Source organism: Lygodium microphyllum, chromosome 18 (genome assembly GCF_053477565.2).
Source record: "Lygodium microphyllum isolate KBCC chromosome 18, Lygodium_microphyllum_v1.1.10, whole genome shotgun sequence".
NCBI classification, from domain to species: Eukaryota; Viridiplantae; Streptophyta; class Polypodiopsida; order Schizaeales; family Lygodiaceae; genus Lygodium; species Lygodium microphyllum.
Window position 1 is genome coordinate 71,133,217 of NC_141152.1, and position 17,390 is coordinate 71,150,606.

The window sequence follows — 17,390 nt, forward strand, 5'->3', positions numbered from 1 at the left end:
GTGAAGCAGCGATTGGATCTGGAAGCCAAGCAGAGCGTGACAAGGCCCAATTTTGTAGATTTTGATGTCACGAAGCCAGCCGTCTAGACAGATCTCAATTTCGACGTCGTTTGCCCCCTCAAAATTGAAAAAACCACTTGCAACAGTGTGAAAGCACAAGCCACGAACTAGATAATTTGGTTAAAAGCTTAAAAGCTCTTAACAAAGAGCTCAAAACCCAAAAAATGAAATGCCATTGGGGGGGGGGGAGGGGGGGGAAGGGGAGGAGAGGCGCATTTTTTTTCTACGCCTCCAATCTTGGCAATGATTAGCCATTTCTGATTTGACAGAGAGAGAGAGAGAATCCTCCTGGGCCTGCACTACATCCAACCTTCGCTCTCCATTGCCAAAATTTGATTGAGAAATGATGTACCATGATGAGAGATAAAAAACCAGTCTTTCTCTCTCCTCCCTCTCTCTCCCCTTAAGAGGCACTTCATGCCCATGAAGAAGATTGAAGACTAGGTGGTGAACGCTTGTCCGGCATGGTATCAAATCCCTCCCAAATCAAAGGAGGGCTATAATTGGCTGTTCGGAGGTAGGCTGAGCCTTGAACAAGGGCTGCACTCCCGCATTAGATTTTAAAACTTGCAAAGAAGGAAAAAAACTGGTGATTCTATTTTACAAAGGAAAATTGCTTGTTTTTTATATTTGATTGAGCCAATGTTGTTCTTATGGAGTGAAAATTGATAGACATGATGTTTACTATTTGTTCTATGCTTGCATGATAAAAAAATTAGAAAATATAAAGTCAAAATGTTGGAAATAATTTTTAGAAACACGTAAAACACATTTTTTATGAGAAAAATGAGGTTTTTGGTGTTTTTGGGTGGGATAAACCAATACACATGGGATAAAATGCCAATAAAATCTATATTTCTGATGTTCTAAGAATCAAGAGCCATAGCTCTAAAAATATATCAATATTTTTATTAGAAAAATGGAGAAAATGGAAAAAAATAAGAGAAAAATAGGATTATGCCTTAGAAAAATACGAAAAAATATAATAAGTGAATGTGGATGTATGGTAGCCACAAAGCATGAGATTTGGCCTCAGTTTGCCCTATCTTTTTGTCCTGTGTGTGATTTATTACTTTTTATACATTAAACTATGACAAAACAACCTCTATACACCTATGCAACGAAGTAAAACTTAAACGGTGAGGGGGAGGAGGATTTGGTGCAACAGTTTGAGGACTGAAATAATACCAATTCTGATTGTTTTTTCTATGCATAGCATTTAGGAAATGGCCTATTTGGAAATAAGGAATCTAGTAGCACAAGGTTCGCCTTGGTGCTAGATTCTTGCAAAACGAAGCATATAAGTATTAGTTGGAATTCATGGAAAGACTGTTTGTGTACTAGCACATAGACTGATTTCGAAACATAACTGTTTGTGCACAATGAGACATCCACTATTGCATTGATCATACATGTGGTATCAACTCCTGGAAATGCATAGCAATTGTTTGAATTATAGTTGACCCACGCTTGAGAGGGTGAGATTCCCATTGCCGTAGGTTAGCCGTTCATTTCTTGGGGGAAATTAGTGGTGAGGGAACATGGTATCTCGTGGATCTTGCTGAAAAAAGAGAGGAGTCTTGTGAGAATGTATTTATATGTAAAAGCAACGCATCGAGGGGTCAATCCCCAAGATGCAGGAGAGCTGTAGTGGGGCCACGCCAATCAGCCGATGGGGTGCCTCTTGTATTTGTGATACGTGGCACTTATTGCCAATATGTGTGGGATACCCCCTTTGAGGGGTTTCGGGGAAGGTGCCATTGGACTCTTACAAACACAATATTAGATGTATCTAGTGTGCATTTAGTTATTACAGATGCTCTTGGACCGCGAGGCCGTGTGGTGGTGGAGGTGTCTGTTGTGTGCATGAGGTGCGGCTAGTGCCATAGCCAGTGCTGGCCCATTTTTGGTCCCATCACATGGTTGGTACCTATATCGGCATATCATTCTAGTGATACTTTGCAACTAATATTAGTTAGTCCACCTACATGAGTTATGGATATCTATCTAGTCATCTTTCTGCTTAGTGTGTCCACACCATAGATCACTTGTATATTATATATGTTGTACTCTCTCTCATTTGAGGTAGACTCATATAGTGAAGAAGAAGAAGAAGAAGAAGAAAGACTAGGGTTTCAACTTCCTATCTTTTGTGCATTTTCTATGTGAGTTTTGCCTTGTAAGAGCTCATGCTCTCTCTCTCTCTCTCTATGTTTTCATGACAAACACTTGAATGGTGATTCGTGAACCCTAAATTGCATATAAACTTGTGGCAAAGATTTGATAAGACTCACAATCACAATTTATTTGATACACACATTTATGAAAATAGATTATTAAAAATTTCAATGAAAATATGCAACCATACAATATAATAGATGCTGAGAGAGAGAGAGAGAGAGAGCTATATTTATATTTTCAATTAAAATGATACGTGTATATGTGTTCACATGTGTACAAGTGTGCCAATCGAATGGCCACATGTGTATATGTGTACACATGTGGGCATATATGCACATACACATACACATGCTTATACCGAATTCATGGCACATAATACATGCATATATGTGTACACACTTTTTGATGCATGCACATACACATACACTAAGTGGTAAGAAAGGACTACCTCGTGACATGCATACATTGAAGTTATAGCGTATGCCAATTGGCAAGGCTAGCCTACCACACACACTACAGAACACGAGAGAGAGAGAGAGAGAGAGAGAGAGAGAGAGAGAGAGAGAGAGAGAGAGAGAGAGAGAGAGAGAGAGAGAGAGAGAGAGAGAGAGAGAGAGAGAGAGAGAGAGAGAGAGAGAGAGAGAGAGAGAGAGAGAGCTACATTTCTATTTTCAATTAAAATAACACAAATACATGATATCAATATTGAGTTATATTAGTGTTGTAGCTAATTTTTAGTTGAGAAGTGCAATTACATGAAACAACTTTAAGCTAAATAAGTATTGCATATAATATTTAATTGAAAGCACAATTGTGTGACATTAATTTAAGTTAATTTAGAGTTACATATAATCTTCAAGTCAAAAACACAATTGTATGATTTCAATCTTGAGTTATATTAGTGTTGCATATAATCTTCAATTAAATTCTACAATCGCACGATATCATTTAGTCATTGAAAATGCAACGTAAATTATATCAAGCCACTAATCATTCAATTAAGAAAAGCATTGCAAGATTCTTTACAAAACTACACATAGGTGAGTAAAATTTTAGCCAAATACATAAGCTAATGCCCATTCCATCAAATAATATCAAACAATTAATGTGTCAAAACATTATGTAGCCAAATAGATAGTCAAATGCCCATCACTTTATTTATTTCATATGTAGCTTGTCAAGCCACTATGTAACCAAATTCATGACTAAGTGTCCATGGGATGTCCATCCATACCCAAGGGAAAAGGGAGCGTGTCACAATCAAAATGATACCTCTATGTTGAGTTCGCAATAGAGTGCCAAGGCAATTGTGATATATTTATCAAAAGACACTCACTTGCCAAATTCATGTTGACTGAGTATCTATTTGACAAGCACCTTTTGATCCTACACACACACATACCCATCACGAGATAAAGGTATGCACATGCTAATCCATGTGTCCCACAAGCGACAATACATCACATATATGCACAAAAACTCTAAGCTATATGTAATGCATGAGAAGGGAAAACAACTTCATGATATGCATAATGCATGCCAATCATCTACCTTTCCCATGCAATGCATGTATGTGCATACACATAATGAGTGATTGGGGAGGATTGGCTCATCAATCCTCATAATATGCTTGCTCCAAATTCATGGTGCATGCCAAATGGATGGCCACACATGTGCATATGAGTGCACACATGTGCATGCATACACAAACACATACACATGCTTATGCTGAATTCATGGCACATGACACATGCCTATATATGTACAGACATTTCCACGCATGTACATACACATACACATACAGTAAGTGGTAGGAAAGGACTACCTCATGACATGTATACATTGAATTCATAGCATATGTCAATTGGCAAAAATATCATTCTTAGGGCTACAATAAAGTCAATGATGAGCGAGGTGTTAGTGGATGGTTAAAACTTTAACTTACATGTCATGTGATCTACATAAAAAAGACTGCTTGCAAAATAGAGTAAGCCCCTTGTATTGTTTTATCAAGAAGTGAAAATCGGTAGTGATAGGTTGATGTGGGGTGGTGTAAAGGGTATGTCTCTTTTACGTAGGCACCTAACAATGGCAAAGGGGTACATTATTGCTTATAAGATACCCCTCTCTCCTCTTTTGTTTAATGATAGCAAAGGATGTATTTTTGGCTATTTGGATAAAATTTGATGGGGAAATTATTAATGTTGTCTTAGTGTATGCTCCTAACATCTATGTGATATATAAGAGTAAGTTGAAATGGTTGAAGTCACACTTTGGTGGGGAGAATAGTGTTATAATTGGTGATTGGAGCATGATAGAGTTCTAATCACAAAGAAGTAGGAAGATAGATTGAATGGCATGGCTACATGCTTGATAGAGAAGGCAATGCATTGGAAAGCCTTTGTGCATGAAGCAACAAATGGTTGATGTGTCTAACTTGTGTGATAGAGAGAATGATGTATGTACACAACAAACAAGTTAATTGCACATGATGATGAGAACGAGGATATATGTATTATGTGTGGTGAAGGGTGGTGGATTCTTCTTGAATTGAAGTACCAAGTTATGGATGTACAATGCTCGACTCTGAGCACTCCCTACTATCAAACAATTACTTTCAGGGTCTTTTGTTTAAGTGAGGGCCTTCAAGGTCCCCCACTCTTTAAATAGAAGATTTCCTTTTGAAGTAGAAAGATAGTCTAGTGAAAGAGACTTGGTTTGAGATGTGGTTAACTTGTTTGACCCTTTGAGGGGTGCAAAATGTGCGTGAGAAGTGTGACATTGCTTTTAAGCCTTATTGGTGTAATAAGACTAATGTGGGAGAAGGTAGTGTGATCTTATTTTAACTTGCTAAAATAATGCTTTTGCCACTCTTCTTCTTGCTCATGATGGTGGCATTCTACTTTATTTGCTAGAAAACATTGAATGTTACATTAAAAGTTGAGCCTAATAGGAATTTGGGGCTTAAGATTCAATTGAGGGTCAAAAAGGATATGGACTCTAATGCCCCGAACAAGTATTACTTTAATGCCTTAAAGTAGCAAGAAGACACTTTTACTACTATCGAAGATGTTAGTGGGGCCAATTTCTTAAAGATGCAAGGAAAATTTGCCAGAATGTTCTTGAAACACTTATCTACATTGTTGGGTCTCAACATAGATGTAGTCAATGAGGATTATCAAGAGTGGGTATTGCACTTTCTAGAGGATTCATGTCTTGGGATTGACATGGATTTGACCCTCATATTAGAGAGACCCTTTATTATGGATGAGATGGCATTCACACTTAGGAGCACAAAGAAAGAAAACTTGCATAATGGTTGCCCTCTTGAACTTGACATGAAAGTGTTGGATGTTCATTGTAGTGATATGTGCAAATTGCTTGACAAGATCATAATTCATGGATGTATGCCTTACTTTCTCAACCAATGTCTCATCTATTAATCTCTAATGGGCCCAAAAGGTGCAAACTCAACTAGTGATACCCACTCTTGATGTTGAATACTCCTTACAAGGCAATGTCTAAGCTAATAACTTCCTTCATATCAAATTCATTTAGCCTCAATTGGGGAATAGAAGACAACATGCTTTTGTTTATAGTAGAAATATCCAAGTTACTATCTTAAATGTTATATTGGGCATGGATTATGTACTGATTTAGGAGATGATTGTCTCCTTGTTCACATAGATTTGGATAAGGTCTATAATACAAAAAGCTAGGAATTTATTCTCCAAGTTTTGTAGTAGTCTAGTTTTGGTAAGATGTCTTGGAGAATGTTCTTAGTTATTTTTAGCATTGACTTTGTTGTTGTCTCTACATGAATGACTATCATACCCCATTAAGTCCTTCTTTCTCCCTTTAGATCCTATCACACTCTTCATATCCTATGTTTATTTCATTGGGTTGGTCAATCTATTTTTCATAATTCATTCTTCATTCTAGTTTCTAAATGAAGGGCATGCCCACATTCATTCCATTGTACCCTTATATTGCAGATTCTTGGTGCAAAGAGAGATGTATGCATGGGAGACAATATTTTACCAATATACCCTAGATTCTAATAGGGATTTCACGTTCACATGTTTTACATGTGATGATTTTAATATTCTATTGCATAATGCACTACTACGAGGTATTTGTTGCTTCTCGTATGTAACATACCCAAAATTTTGAAATTTTTGGTGTGTAGATCGGACGCAGTATGCTCACGTAGTGAATCCCGGAAGGTCCCCAAGAACAATGAACTCTACCTTTTTGCACAAAAAACCATGTAAAAGCATGAACGACAAGAAGCAAGAGACCAATTGGGTTCAATCTCCCCCCATGCCTTGTGTGAGTGCTTCACAAAGCATGTATTTTATGTATATTTCAATCTTCATGCTCAATAATAGCCCAATTTACAAAAATATGACAAGCTTTTAGCTTTTGAGTTTGCTTTCTACAAAAATAGGAAATAAAGCTAATGGACGGTGCCCATAGAGTCTGGCACGTCCAATCTCAATGTCCAAATAGAAATAACATATCCGTGCGCATAGGCGCATACAAAATAATAATCAATAATCAATGTCTCAATAGTCATAACAAAATATAGGCGTGGCGCCTATCAAAATATAATCCAAAAGTCGAATACTCGCTAAACTCCAATGCTTTCCTCCGCCACTGCTGTTATCTCTACACATCAACTGAAGCATTCACAATCGTTAGTAAAATAATACAATTAAACCAACAAAAGTGAATACCTAGCAGTCTTCAGCTACATAAATAAATCAACTGGTTAGAAATAAATCCTAACCTTAATTTATTACGAGTGCGCACTTTAAACTCATAAACGTTTATTAATTTAATATGCATTTTGCGGAATCACCCGCTATGGAATCACCCATGTACACACTAAATTAATGAAACGCCCGAAAAGGACAGGCGTCCCCATCAACTTCTCGCACAAAAAATCCTCTTTGTGTATGAGCCCCGGTCATCTAAGTTTACGGAATCCATCGTAAAACCTCACGGAATCCACCGTGGAATATGCCTCCTGGCATCATACCGGAATTAAATCAATCTTATGGTCTTCTGGACGTGAAGGTGGTAAACCTGGTGGTAGGTCTTGTGCAAAACAGTCCTTAAAATATGCAAGAAATTCCTTATGCCTAGGGTGGATATGATTTTCCTTTGTGTGCAATTCATTCACCCAAATGAGATATGATTTAGTATTCTTGCGTAGTGCACGTTTTGCTTGAGTATGCGAAAGCAGTGGAAAAATATGAGATGCATGCATACCATATAATGTAATAGATTTTCCTTGAAAATTAATATTCATTGTGTGCGTGGAATAATCTATATTTGGATTATGCTGGTGTCTCCATGGCATTCCTAGAATAATGTCACTTGACTGTAATGGGACAACTAAGAAATTTCTTCTTTCAATGTATGTACCAATTTGAATTTCTAAATCTTGTACTTCTTGTGTGCCATTGTACCTAGTGCCAAAAAATGCAGCTTTTATGCGATAATGCGTAGGTACAGTTTGTAAATTCAATTCTTTTACCAATTTTGCTGAAATAAAGTCATGAGTACTACCATCATCATGCAAGATAGTTCTTTCCTTTCCATGCACCAAACATCTCATAGTCAATAATGAATGTGGGGTAGGCATACCTGGTAAAGTGTCGGAAGTAGTAGTAGGATCATCCTCATCTTCAGTGAAATCCGGCATATCCTCATGCTTGTCTTCGTCCATGGCTCCAAGATAGTTGATATGTGCTGGTGGTTTCTTTGAATGACAATTTGCTGCGAGATGCCCTGGCTGGTGACACTTATAGCATACGATTGGCTTGGTTTTGGTTACATTATTTGCAATGGCTGGAAGTCTGGGTACATTTGGATTTGCTTGTGGAATAGGCTTAGAATTTGGATTGACATTGGAGGGTAATGCAGGTGGTTTAGGCCAATTCTTGCGGAAAGATGGTGATGAGAAACGACTTGGATTAAACCTTCTAAAATTGGAATTGAATTGTTTAGATCCATAATTACCATTGGCTTGGAATTGCTGTGGTCGTCTGTCTCTTCCGCGTAACTTATCTTCAGTGTCGTGAGCTAAGGAGATGGCGTCTTCAAGGGTAGCAGGCTTGAACATGTTCACTTCAGCGTAGTAATGTCCAAGAAGTCCAGACATATACTTCTGCTTATGTGTCATCTCTGGTACGTCTTCAAGCATGCGTAGCTGTAGGAGTGCATTCCAAAAACGCTATGTATACTGTGGAATAGACTCACGATCTCGTTGTTGAAGTAAATCCCATTGCTTGATAGTCTTCTCATGAAATTGCGGTGGAAGGAAATTCTGCATGAACTTCTTCTTGAAATCTTCCCAAGTAGCAGGACATTCTATGCTCTTGCGTACTACAGTCCACCAAAGTGATGCTCTGTCTATCAGATGGTTAGTAACACACGATTTTATCTTTTTCTGGATAAGTTTCCTCATGGAAATAGTCATCAAACTGGCTAATGAATGATAAAATAGTCTTTCCTTCTCGTATACCATTGAAAGTGCGAAACTTGAAACTTCGTTTACTTATCTTTGATTCCTTGCGAATGGTTTGTGCTTCAAGAGTGGCGTTGATGGTACGGCGAATCAAATCTTCAGCTTGAGGTTCTTCTTTGTCGGTGGATGCTCTTTGTAATTTTGTCAATTGCGCTTGTAGTGCTTGCCTAGCCCTTCTCTCTTCTTCCAATTGCAGCATGATTAGATCCAACATTTGTTTCATGGTAGGCTCAGGTAAGTCGTCTTCAGTCGTAGGATCATCCATATGTGGGGTCGTCATCCTATAAAACTCAGCAAACCTTTCTCACTCAAAATCAAGTTAGCGGGATGAGCGTAGCTCAAATTTGGGGTTACAACGCTTTGTATTTTTGGGTATTTCTTTCTCAATTTTCAGAAAATCTGTAATATTTCTGTATCCGTTTGCTAAAAGTACTTCAACAAACTTGTAGATAGGTAGAACACTTTGCCACGAACAACTTTCCAGTTCAGAGTTTTTGCATACGAACAAGTGTTCTAGGAGTTTTAAGCACTAGTCAGTTCTGATTTAGTCTGACTTGCAGAGTTGCAGACTTAGCAGACTTGCAGCTTGCTGAACTTAGGCCGATTTGCAGAACTTACAGGACTTGATTCCACCTGACTTACTGAACTTGACTTTTGCAGTGCAGGACCTGGAGTTTGTCGACTTGTGTGTCTTGTCAGACTTGATGAGAGTTTAATGACTTAAGCTTAAGTGATTAAGCTTAAGCTTAATAAGCTTAATGGAGGATGAGCAGGGCGGCGTCAATTTTCGTCGGGGGGGGGGGGCGTTTTTGCCCGCGCGGAAAAATCGGAGGCACCTTCTTACATAACGATGAGAATTTTGAAGCTTATTAAGCTTCTTTAAGGCTCATAAGCTTAAGATTAAGCTTTTGATAAAGATGATTAAGAGTTTGCTCACTGTTTCTTCACGACTTGTTGATGGAGATGAATGCGTGGTCCTCCGCCTACAGAGCCTGGTCCTTCGCGATCTGACAGTAGAAACATGGGTTCTTGATTGCCAGAAGTCTGCCTGTATCGACGGTTCGCGACGAGATTGACTGTAGAGCCCGTTCGTTCCTGGAGCTCCGCCTTCGCCCGAGATTGGTAGCGATTGGAAGCTCTTGATCTCAGCTGCGCTCTGATACCACTGATGCGCAGATCGGACGCAGTATGCTCACGTAGTGAATCCCGGAAGGTCCCCAAGAACAATGAACTCTACCTTTTTGCACAAAAAACCATGTAAAAGCATGAACGACAAGAAACAAGAGACCAATTGGGTTCAATATCCCCCCATGCCTTGTGTGAGCGCTTCACAAAGCATGTATTTTATGTATATTTCAATCTTCATGCTCAATAATAGCCCAATTTACAAAAATATGACAAGCTTTTAGCTTTTGAGTTTACTTTCTACAAAAATAGGAAATAAAGCTAATGGACGGTGCCCATAGAGTCTGGCACGCCCAATCTCAATGTCCAAATAGAAATAACATATCGGTGCACATAGGCGCATACAAAATAATAATCAATAATCAATGTCTCAATAGTCATAACAAAATATAGGCGTGGCGCCTATCAAAATATAATCCAAAAGTCGAATACTCGCTAAACTCCAATGCTTTCCTCCGCCACTACTGCTATCTCTACACATCAACTGAAGCATTCACAATCGTTAGTAAAATAATACAATTAAACCAACAAAAGTGAATACCTAGCAGTCTTCAGCTACATAAATAAATCAACTGGTTAGAAATAAATCCTAACCTTAATTTATTACGAGTGCGCACTCTAAACTCATAAACGTTTATTAATTTAATATGCATTTTGCGAAATCACCCGCTATGGAATCACCCATGTACACACTAAATTAATGAAACGCCCGAAAAGGACAGGCGTCCCCATCAACTTCTCGCACAAAGAATCCTCTTTGTGTATGAGCATCGGTCATCTAAGTTTACGGAATCCACCGTAAAACCTCACGGAATCCACCGTGGAATATGCCTCCTGGCATCAATTTTAGGTGTAAAAATATACTTAATTCAACCTTCTTTGATATCCATTTGTGTTAGAAATAGATCAAACTAAGTTGACTAATGTTCATTTACACAAAAATAGATTTTCATGGAGTCGGCCCCACCTAGATTTGTAGTCGTTCTATCAAGATAAATGAGTTCTTCTCCTTGCACTAGTTGGCTAGGATTAAGTCTAGAGGCCTATTGTTCTTGGTTGGTGACACTTTAAAAATATGCAATGCCTATGGATACTATCCAACATGTGGCAAAATCCTACAATGGATTTAATCAACCCTTGAATACACATCTAGAATCTATAAGGCCAACTCACTTGCAATATCCTCTCATACAATCCAAAGCCTTAATCAGGCCAAATGGAGACGAGCTTCTTCAAGATGACAATAAGTACCATGCAGTAGTGGACACTGAAGAAGACTATGATGACTTAATCTTCATCAAACTTATCATCCATACCTTCAATCTAAATGCCATCATGCACATCAATCACAGCAATAACAAGCTCATAGTTTCACTCAACTCAACTAATCATTAGAATGAAGGGGAAGGAAAAGTTTATATGCCCAAGAGGGGCTAATCAAACAATGATGGGTTATATGATAACCTTAAATTTAAGATATTAATACTAATTACATTTAAGTTATTTTTCCATCATGACTGCAACATGGATATATATATATAGATCTAGAGAGAGAGAGAGAGAGAGAGAGAGAGAGGGGGGGGGGGAGGGAGAGATGGTACAATTGCAAAGGATCATCACTCTTGAGGCAAATCTACTCTTTGCTCCTCATTCCAATTCTGTGAAAGCTCCCTCCTTGATATCTAATCATGTCCTCTTAGTAAGAGGATATTGATCCCTATCTTCCATATTCATCTCTTACATAATTCTCCTTAATCTCCATCCACTCCATTCTCCTTCTATGCTTGCTCCCTTGCCTCAAAGGTATAACCTTGGATTATTACAAGGCTACTTTAATATCATGGAGACAAAAAGAGCAACTAGAGAATTGAGGAGTTCAAGAAGAAGAACTTGTGAAAACAAGGATCCTAGACAACACCAAAGGGGAGTAATGCTTGAGCAAGACAAGGATCGCTAGAGCCAAGAAGACTCCTTCATCATCAGTCAATGACTTAAGGATTAGTGTATCTATTCAAGTCCACCAAAGGCCTAGTTTGAGGAGCTCTTTAGGAGTAAAGGAGGCACGACTAAGAGCACAACATGGCACCAAACAGGAGTACGTTGGGAGTAGGCCACGAAGTTACACAAGGAAAGGGAACCCCTCCCTCCCTAAGCAATATCTAGGTGCCTTCATATTAAATAAAATAAAACATTATGAGTAAATGATGTTTGTATCATGGTTAGATTAATTTGCTCAAAGTACGAGTGGATACTTTTAGAACCACTACTTCTCAGTGTGCTATCAAGGGTAAGACCTTAAAGGCTCTAACCATTAAGCCTCATGAAAAATGATGCACTCTTGGAAAGAAAATCATTAGATATGATACCTTTTGTAGAATAGTGGTTGGATTGCTTGAAAAAAGGGTTATTAAACTACATTTGAAATTATTGCTAGAAATCCATACAAGGGACTAGAGATAAAAACTTAAACGATAGAGTCTTTAATAGCATATCCTGAAGCATAAGATGAGTCTATGAGGGACCTCGTGATTCCTAGGTTGAATTAGATGTTAAGGTAAATGCATGTTGACGTCATAAGAAAGTGACTATGCATGGTTAAGGTTTCACCATTCTAATGGGAAAGATTTATGTGATATGAAGACGCTTGAAGTGCATTATCTTGACTTGCAACCTAAGTATAAATTTCGATGGCTATCTATATTGTTTCTAAAGAAGTTTCACTCTTTGGAGGATTATATTGGCAAGTTTATTAGCCCTTATGGGATACCCAAGGGCATTGTTTAAATTCCATTTTTTCTTGAAGAGATGGTATTCTTGTTATGGTAAAACATTACTTTTCTTAGCTTAAAGATAGGTGGTTTACCTTGCTTTTTCTTTAACCTTGAAAATCCCCAAAAGGGGAGAGTTTACTCCTCTCAAGGCTTACCATGGAATGTTGATTCACTCCTATGGCAACTTGTGGGTCAAAGAGGCTCTCGACACCCCACATTGGGCCTAGGATGGAGATGAAAACTATGGGGCACATTGGAAGACCTTGGTAACAATGTCCTTGATATTCCAAGGGAGTTCTAAATGGTGTTGTATAGGACTATCTCTTGATGAGAGCTACCCAATAACGTTTGACAAGCATGTTATAGTTCTCTTATGGCTCCTATTGTGGTACTCTCAATAATGGTGAGGCTCCTATTCCTCGACACACATGAGTTGTTGTGAGCAGCACTAAAGATAATGAGTGTTGTTGAAATATAGTGACATTGTGGCTACTATCAAATCACACTAAGCTTCCATATCTACTATTGAATATAATATGCAATGTTAGACCACTAAGGAGTAGTGTACACTCCTATAGGTGCTATTCATTCACTTTAAGACATCTAATAGATTCCTTGAGGTGCATCTAAGGCTATCCAACTTCAATACCTTTGCTGACACACAACTCTATTAATAACATATCACTAATACTGATTCAATAGTATACTTTGTTATGTAGTACTTTGGATACTCCACATCAACCTAAAGTACTAAGAAGTCTTCTACCATCTCTAAGCATTAAATAATTGCCACTCTGTGTACTATAGTTGCCCTATCTTCAACAGAGTAAGGAGGACTTTTCTCTACTTTCAAGTTTCAATAACACATCTCAATTGTTCATAAGATCTATTCTAGCACTAGAGTTTTGTGGGCTTTGGATCATTAATGAAATTTTCTTTTCAAAGCAAGCAATCATTTTAAATTAGCAGGCATGTCATCAAGTAATAATAAAGGTGGGACCATCAAGTTTAAGGGTTTTGCATTCCAATATTTGGGAAACCAGAATCAAATTAATCATGCATTCCATATTTGGCAAACAAGGATTAAGTTCATCCTCATGAAGAAAGGAGTGTGCAATATGGCAAATGGAAAAGAAGAGAAGTCATGAGATGCCATACAAGTAGCTACTTGGGAAGTTAGAGATGACAAGGCCCAAGGTATCATCAAGCTATTACTCTCATATCCATCATGTAGATGGATGTGAGACTACAAGGATACATGGGATAAACTAAACAAGCTATTTGGGGCTCAATCCAAAAAGCTCCAAGTTTTTTTCGGGTTGCTAATTTAGTTTTTTAGATTGGAAATGATATACCAATCCTCTTTAGCATCTCATTTGAACTACATGAAAAGTGTCCTAATCAAGCTTGCAGGAACTTAAAGTAGAAGAGACATAGCCATTGGTGTCTCACTCTAGTCTATGTTTGAAGACTATGACCATGTGGTTAATACTCTCATCAACATGCCTTCTCCCAAGATGGTTGAAGTCAAAGCTTTCTCTCATAAAGAAGAGAAGAGATTGAAGATCAAGCAAGGATCCAATGCTATGCCTCAACATCAACCCCTCTAAAACAAGTTTGAATTCAAGGGACAAAATAAGGCCAATCACAATGAACAAATTGTCTATGATTATCGTCACAAACCGAGCCAAAAGGAGAGAGACTTTTTTTATATGAAAAAAGCTCAAAAGGCATTTATCTCATGAAGCATGTCAATGACCCATTGTACCTCTGAGCTAATCCATGGGTGAAAATTTCCCAAAGTAGGTTATGTGTAGATCAAGCAACTACAAGAAGATGGTAGTGTCTAAAGATTTGTGCATCATGAATTTGAAAGGGGTGTTGAAACATCAAACATATTTAGATATGTAAGAGACACATCAACTAGGATAAATTAGATTGTATCCCTATTCTGTATTCATCAATAAAGGGAGAGTTTCCTACATGCACCCACATACATTGCACAATGGAAACTCACTTTAACACCTATCTTATACCCCAATTTAGGAGATTCACGTTAGCACCATTTCAGTGGAACTACACCTAACAAACCATTATCGTAAGTACCTTTAAAAAAGCTCACTTTTTTTTTTTGAATAAACAAGTCATGAAAATTTTTCTTCTAATGTATATGCTTCTCCTCTTTCACTCCTCTTTCTCAGTTTTTCAAAATTGAGAAGAGATGAAACACGTGTATGTGAACTAGAATTGTATACACATTCAAAAGTTCATCCCATTTTCCATACTATGTTTCTAATCCTATCTACATTCTATATGACAAATTTACATTGGCCTAGATTGAACCACAAAGGTTTCTGGACAAGAGAAAGAAACAATACTTAGAAATCATAATATAGAAAATGTTATCATTAATGTGGTGTGTTTCTTGTACAAAGAAAGCCACTTAGATAGAACTAGATAGCAACTTGCAAAATTCCCCACTTTCCAAGTCTAACAACAAAGTTCTTTGGAAGACTAGGTGAATGTGATAGTTTAGCATTTTGAATGAAAGTTTTCTTATTAAGAATTATAAATACTTGAAAAAATCTCATAATTTGCCTCCAAAATGATTCATTAGGCCAGACTACACTTGCACAAAAATAGTGTCAATTCAATGGGAGGAAGAGATTGTGGTTAATAATAATTCATGGAAAACAAAAATAGTCACCAAATTGTGTATTGTATTCGTGGAAAACAAAAATAGTCGCCTCATTGTATTGAATGCATCATTGAGATCATTGTGAAAGTTTGCCAAATTCTCTCTTCTCTAATGATTTCTTCTTCCAAGTTTGCCTCCTCTCCCTCAAGCAACTCTCAAAGCTACTATGTTGCCCTCAAAGGAAATCAAAAGCCGCTTGTCTTGATATCACAATCAACCAATCCCTTGCTACTCATTTGAGGCCTTCAAAATATCAAAATTTTATTCCCATTGGTATTTTGGAAGGTCTTGACATGTTTGGATAAGATGATGCCAAAGTTTCTCTTTGTTCTTTCAATTAACTTGCCCAAGAAAAAATGATGCTATGGGAGATACATTCATATATATATATATATATATATATATATATATATATATATATATATATATATATATATATATATATATATATATATATATATAGAGAGAGAGAGAGAGAGAGAGAGAGAGTGTGTGTGTGTGTGTGTGCGCGCGCGCGTGTGCTATGCCCATAGGTCCCATTGGCACATCAAAATTTATTTCTATTAGAATTGCCAAGACATTATGCAAAGACAATAACAAAATGGTCATTTGCACATAACTCTCTAAGATTTATTTTTGAGGCATTCACCTAAGGAACATGTTGACTAAACAACATCCTAGCATATCATCATATGGCCATGAAAAATATCTAAGTTTGTTACAATTTTATGGAAAGACTTGCAAAGATTTATGATGTTGAAGAAACATTGAATTGAAAGTACTTCATCGAAAACTATTTGATGCATGATACAACACTCAATGCAAGAGGTGACCATATAGAATTAAAAAGACAAAAATTGGGAAAATTTTCTATGAGTCTTATTTTTAAAGGACTTTAATTCAAAAGAAGGTGGCACACTAAGAACCTAAAAGAATTGGAATGGTTCCAATCATGAAAGTTTACCAAAGTAGAAAATACCTACAATAGGTAAAATGTGACCAAAGGAGCAACAAACATCCCCAAGCCAAGCAAGTTGCTAGAAGAATCAAAATGGCTTGGTTGTGTTGTCTACAATGAATAGAATGGCTCTATATATTCTTGTACTTGGATTTCATATACATCTTCTCTTGCCTATGATACTAACAGGTAAAGTGTGACCAAAGGGGCAATAAACGTCCCCAAGGCAGGCAAGTTGCTAGAAGAATCAAAAGGGCTTGGTTGTGTTGTCTACAATGAATATAATGGCTCTATATATTCTTGTACTTGGATTTCATATACATCTTCTCTTGCCCATGATACTAACCCCATTTCCAAGCTTATGTAATATGACAAAGGCATTAGATGGACCCACTTTTCATGATTTTGTCAAACAATGAACATATCTAGATGCTATGCTTCAAAACAACTATGCAACAAGGGTCCAAGCATGTTTGAATCCAACCTCCAACAATGGACTGCCTCATGTAAAAGACAATATCATTTTGTATGTAACCCACTTGTAAGGCAACAAGTACAGTGATAAAGAGAGAGAACAACACAATGGTGAGAGACAACTTCACAATGGTGAGTAAACAAGGGGTGTAATATATGCCCGATTGTATTTTACCCCATCAACAACACAAGCTAGTACATAATGTATGATAGAATGAAGTTAGTGACTTGAGCCACTTTGCACATAAGATACTTCACAACCAACGAAGTGAAGTCTAAGATTACAAGCTTTAAGACATCTCTCACTTATGCAATGTAGTAATACTTCACGTATGAAAGAACAGCATCGAAGGCCTCCATTGACATTATAGAATCAAAACGTGAAATAACCTCCATGGTCCATATCCTTCCCTCAATGGCTATTGACGTTCAGCATCAGGTCACTGTTTCCAATTTAGGATCATATGATAAGGAGCAAGCCTTCAATATCACATGACATAATAGATTCAAAGTTTGCAATAGGCT